Source organism: Camelus ferus, chromosome 4 (genome assembly GCF_009834535.1).
Source record: "Camelus ferus isolate YT-003-E chromosome 4, BCGSAC_Cfer_1.0, whole genome shotgun sequence".
NCBI lineage: Eukaryota > Metazoa > Chordata > Mammalia > Artiodactyla > Camelidae > Camelus > Camelus ferus.
Window position 1 is genome coordinate 31,915,717 of NC_045699.1, and position 6,203 is coordinate 31,921,919.

Below are 6,203 nucleotides of genomic sequence, written 5' to 3' on the forward strand. Positions count from 1 at the left end.
TTCTATCCAATTCTTTAAGACCAGTAGAGACACTTCCACAAAGACTGTCTGCAGATTCTCCGAGAGTAACACATGAGGATATTTCAGTCCAACGTCTCTGAGCTGGGATGGAGTGGCGAGAGTTGCAGTTTGGGGAACCTGTATGTTAGAGATGCCTTTCTTGGCTCTACCAGCTTAAGAAATCTACTGATTCGTCTCTTTTCTTGAAGAATAAGGGGATATTTCCCTGCCTCTCTGTTAAGCTTGAAAAAATTAAAACTAATTAATTTCAAGGGCCTTGCTTCAATCATATGTCTGGTTTTAGCCAATTTGTAAAAGGTTGATAAGGATGTTTCAAAGAATATTACTCAGCAGCACTGCTGTGCTGAGTTGTGTGTCCTTTGGGGGAAGTTCTGCCTCTTTATCTTGTATCCCTCTAGCTGGTTCCTCTCTGTTTGATTTCACTTCAGTTACCTAACTTCACCCTTAAAACCAGGAGGGTTTGGTAACTACTTTTCTCTTTCAGGAAATAGGTACCTGCCATATCACCAATGGGAACAAAAGATGGAAAGTAATGATGGTCCCTGCCCCTCCCTTGGGTCGCCTGCCATCCTCATTCAGGCAAGACTCTTTCCTAGGATGAGGCCAGCATGCGAGGACAGAATCTGGCTTGAGTCCCAGCATTGCCACCTGTGTCACCTTTGCATCTCAACTTCCAGGTGGGGGGAGCATAGAGTCAATCCCTCAAGGCTCTCTAAGAATCAAGAGATGACACACAGAGAGCATGGAGCTGGGAGTACAAGGAAGTGTTTGCTGTAGAAGAGGTGCCTGTCCCTTCCCCTCCAAGATGATCAGATGAAACACTTAAGAGCCTGCTGAGGAATGAACATTTGCAGTAGAAACCTGGAAAATTGTTAACCAGCGAATATGTTCTTCTTTGGTAAGAAATTGGAGACAACTGGAGAAATGTCTCACCATGAAACGGCTTCCATGTCATTAACGTTAGACCGCTTAGACGAGAGGCGGTAGGACTAGCCTCCAGAAGGACTATAATAAAATCAAGCAGGAGATTAGCATTTCCTACCTACCACCAGGGGACAACATCAGGCCGTGGTTACCCCGCAGATGATCCTATGAAATGCTGGGGTGGGTGACGGCAGACCCCAAAAGAGGTACGTGACAGTTCCTTCCAAGAGGGGGCGTAGAGTGATGGGAAGAATATGGGTCGTTGATTCCGCATTTTGTTACCTATTAACTAATCATCCCTGATCCTGAGTTGTCTTTTGTTTGTTTGTTTTTAATCTGTAAAACAGGCAATGAGATTTTTTTTATTTCCTCACAGGACTATTTAGAGTGGAGCTCCTCAAACTTCACTGTGTGTACAAAGCCCCTCAGGGTCTCGTTAAAATGCAGAGTCTGGGTTCAGTAGGTTTGGGGCAGAGCATGCGATCCTGCATGTCTAGTAACTTCTGGGAGATGCTGATGCTCCCCCTGGTTTGTGGATCACACCCTGAGAAGCAAGGGTTTAGAAGAGCAAGGGTGCAACATGTTACACTTGCGGGAGGACTTATAATCTCTCGGGTACAGCAGATGGGAGGCAGCGCCCTTAGTAACCGCAGTGACTCATGTGTTCTACCGAGAAATCTTCTCTGAGGAGTAACACGACTGACTTTCATGTCTCTCCATTCTACAGTGTTCTTTTCAGTGTTTCTAACAGTACCTACATTAAGAGTTAATTCTTCCAGTGCGGTTAAGATGGAGCCTATGGGAATGTGCCATGCCTGGTACAGCATAAATCCTAAAGGAGGAAAAAGAGAAAGGGAAGGAGGAAGAGAGGGAGAAAATACAGAAGAAAATACACTGTTTTAGGGGGAGAGGTGGCTGTTTCCTTTTAGAGTAAGAAGATACGGCAGGAGGAAGAGAGGCAGCCTGCTGGCATTTTGCATCGTGTGTTTAAGGACAGCAGTGAGTGAAGACGGATTAGTCAAAGGTGTTTACGTTGATGATGGAGACATTTAGGGATGCTACTGTGAAAAGACATGGCTTGATACATTTCTAGAAACTACTTGTGATGCCTCATCTGTCTCTAAGGCTATATCTGCCCCCCTGGAGGAGAGACAGAAACATAAATTCTTTTTGTCAAAAAATATTATTTTAGGTCTGATCTAAGACCACAGATCTTACGTGTAAGCACTCACTGTGTGCAGAACATGATACCGAGCGCACTGTCTCTTTCCAGGGAATTCGCTTTCTGCTTGTGTCTTGGCACAAGCCAAGCTGGTCCCAGAACCTGAAAACAGGGCTGCTTTGCCGTCTCATCATTTTTGGCAACCTAGCTTTACCTTTTAAGTTTTAAAAAGACTTCACGGGTAATTCTGAGATATTTACTACTCATATTTGGACTAATAGGAAAAAAGGGGCACACCTAAAGGTAAGAGATTCCTAAAAATTCTTTACTCAGATGACATGACACCTGACACCAGCGCCCCATCTCAGATTGCACCCTCATCCCGCCCTGCCACTCCCCGGCCCTCACCCTGCACATTCTCTCCATAGCACTTACCACCATGTCAGTGAAAGTTTTCTTACCTATTTTGTTATCATTTGTGTTTGCCGCTTAGACACAAACTCACTGGGGGGACTTTGGTCTGCTCTGTCCACTGCTGAATCCCTGCACATGGCTGGTGTTCGGCATGCATTGATTGAAAGGATAAAGAAATAGTGAGGATACGAGCAGACAAATGCTTAGTAGTATTTTCTTGACAAACTTGAGAGAATGTGCGCTTAGAGAGCACATCTCTGAATTTCTGAAAACCACATCTAAGGTCTCATTATTTAACTCCTTTTCTCCCACATAAATAACTTTCCCCTTCTTATTAAGGAAGGCGCCCAATATAAGACACTGCCCAAGGTTTAATGAATGTTGCTTGAAGACTGAACATAAAAGGACACCTTTTTTTCTGCATCCCTCCAAAAACAAGGCACTCATGGAGCTGTCCAGAGGCCCCCTGGAGAATTACCTACCCAAGAGTCTCCTGGAGTATAGAAAGTCACATCTGACACCTTAAGGGACCTCTTCCTCCTTGTCTTGGTAGCTAGGGAGTCACAGAATTGGGGACGATGGCTAATCTTTCTGTAGGTGATCAAGAAGAAAGCTTTTGATGGATCCTATTCCATCTATTCTGTGTGCTACAAACCTCTTGGACTGAGGGGTACCTACAGCATCACCCGAGTCAGAGAAGTGCGGTAGGAAATGTCAGTCCCTAACCTGAGGTTCCCCAGGGCTGTGCAAGTTGGGTCCTGATAAAACTGCTTCTCCCCTATCCTAGGGGCCACCTACTCTGGGACGCCTTGGAGTTGGGGCCTTCACTTTGGGAGCCACTGAGATTATCACGTTCTACTGCCTCAACCCTTTAAAGGTATTCATCAGAGCAGAGTGTCATGGTGACCTGACCTTGGACGTGGTTTAGTGAGAGCTGAGCTCCAGCTCATGAATCCTATTTTCCGTCTTCATGCGGTTTTAAGATTTAGCCCAATTTCCAGACCATCCCCTACCCAGGCTTGAAAATGGCTTTATTTCACACTTTGCGGCAGGAGGTAAGTGGGTTTCTATGTGAAAGTGATGGTGCCAAAGACATTTATGAACATTAAAAAATGTCTGAACGTGGCTTCAAGCCACTCAGCCTGTTTCTCATCCCCCAACGTGCCTTGTGGAGCGTATGCAAGTTCAGAGCGCCCTTTGAAATCAGTGGCAGTTATGAGCTTGGAGCAACTCTGTGGGGCTCTGAGCAATATAATAAATGAGCCCCTTTGAAGACTAACCATTGTACTTGGGCTCTTTTTGTGCTCCCGACCCTGCTTTCCCAGGGACGGTCAGCGCTGGTGGGAGTAGCCCACCACCACACGCCCTCTGGTTTTCAACTTTGGGCCTGAAAGAGGGACAGGGAAGTGGGTCTTCGTGTTTCCTTAAAGAACTGGGCTAAACCCTTTTGCTCTCTTTTTGACAACAGCTGGGATGAACCATCCCACGTCCACATACCTTGAGTGAGAACAAAACAAAACAAAAGCTGCATTTCATCTGCATATACTTACTGGCCCAGGAGACAAAAACAGCAACAAGAACAGAAAGAAAAATAAAACAGTATAAAAAAGGAAGCTATTATCAGCCAGGAGATAAAGCAGACTTATTTGTACATTGGGGGTTTCACAGATTACTTATTTAGCTGAAAGAAAAGAATTCGATTTGGGACATTTTTCATGTTTCCCTGATGACATTACAGGCTAAGCTGATATCGGATACCAAGATGAAATTTCTAAAATATTCTTTTTTAATTTTATTTTTTATTGAAATGTGGTTGATTTACTATGTTAGTTTCAGGTGTATAGCAAAGCAATTCAGTTATATATACACATATAAGATAAAAGATAATTAAAGCTTTTTGATTTGACTTTTGACTCAATGTTCCAAGGGCGAGTATATGTATTTCAAATGCTTAAGTTGGATAAGAAAAATATATTCAGATCTCTTTAAACACATTTAAGAAGGTCGAATTATTTGGTCCAGTTTTTCAGGTACAAGGTTAAATGGCTGTTTTTTGTTTTTGTTTTTGTTTCCTTTGTTTGTTTGTTTGAAGGACTATCTTTTGTTTGTTTGAATGGCTATCTGAATGTCACTTCCTGCATTAGACACAGATTCAACTACCTTTTGCTAAGCGCCCCTTTGACTCCTCACAACCACACTGTGAGATCAATGTTGTAAACTCTACTCAGGAGATGAAAGAACCAAGGCCAGAGTTCCAATGGCAAGAGGAGCTACAGTAAATAAGCTCTCTGCAAATAAAATAGTATGTTGTTTATTTACAATGAGGAATATTTGAGCTAGTATTGGATTAGGACGAAGTCCATGTAGGGACCAATCAAGAATGATTGTAAAAAAAAAAGTAAATATCAGGGGAAATGGACTTCAAGGAAACTTACATTTCTGGACGCAAATGTGGGATAAGAAAGTTCCAAATCCTTCTTCTCATCTTTGAAACTTTTCCTAAAACGGGGACAAAAATAGACAGCAGTCTTTAATAATTATTGACTGGTGTAAGGCCTTTTTAAATTTACTTTCTTCTATTCTGCCTCACTGTAAAATGGTGATAGGTGGGTATCAGAGAAGAAATAAGTGAAGTGTGGGTAAAGAAAAAAAGAAAAAATAATAATCGTTAAGTGGAGACCAGAGGTAAATTAATACATGTGTGCCACACTGAGGGTGAAGACAAAACACAAAACCAAAACCCAAAAAGAGCAGTTGGAAGATAATAATAACAAAGGTGGCTAATAGGTATTGAGGACTTTTATGATTTGCCAGACAGCGCTAAATACTTAGCGCTGATTGTCTTACTTAATTCTCACTGCAGCCTTATGAAGTAGGTAGGTATGAATAGTTTGTTAATTCACAGATTAGGAAATTGAGGCACAGAGGTCAACCAGCTAACAGATGATGGATACTCGATTTGAACCCAAGCATTCTGATTTCAAGACCACGGTCTTGACTAACCCTGGGTTTATACCAGATAAACACATTGTTGTTGGTCATGAAAAACCAATTATTTCCTGGCATTTGGGTCTAAGGGAAATGGCTCTCTGTGTCCTCGCAAGTGGAACATGGTCAGAGGCTGGCCTTTCTCAACATCCCCTGTGGCGCTAACAATGCTGATGGGCCCACGGCTCTTTGTCCTTGGGCCCGAGGCCAAAATGCAATTCAGTGAAACTGAACAAGAGGGGCCAGAACAATATGATTCAACGATTTAATTTGGATGGTTTACCTTGATCCTGAGATATAATCCAAACTATCTGGAGAGATGGATGGACTTCATGTCCTTCAGGCAATCCCCAATGGAGCTTCCTGAGCTGTAAACATTTCTTGAGCACTGCTCTGCTGGAGGAAAAAGAAAAATCACAACCATACAGAATGGAGGCCATAAATCTGGAGTAAAACTCATCTCAGTTGTTCCCTCAGTGTTACTCAGCCGTCCCATTACATGAGCTTCTCCCATGCCCCTGAGCTGCTATTCCAAACCTTTACCACTCTTCGAAGCTTTCAATCTTCTCTCTTCGGGATGACCTTGTTTCTAAGCTAGGGACTAGCAGCTGTCAGGAGTGGCTTTTTTTGTTTTTTAGCCAGTAGTCTGGGAGACTTTGACTCCCTCCTGACAATGTATTTTATTTATTTTTCT

General features: G+C 42.9%; 1 long non-coding RNA gene across 1 annotated transcript; it reads right to left on the minus strand.

Moving 5' to 3' along the window:
• Window positions 1-2,584: 2,584 nt before the first annotated feature.
• Window positions 2,585-5,902, minus strand: LOC116663134. The gene is made up of 3 exons (XR_004319228.1): window positions 5,793-5,902; window positions 4,957-5,020; window positions 2,585-2,660 (listed from the first exon to the last, which is right to left on the minus strand). It is a non-coding gene; the product is annotated as an uncharacterized LOC116663134 (long non-coding RNA).
• Window positions 5,903-6,203: the final 301 nt, after the last annotated feature.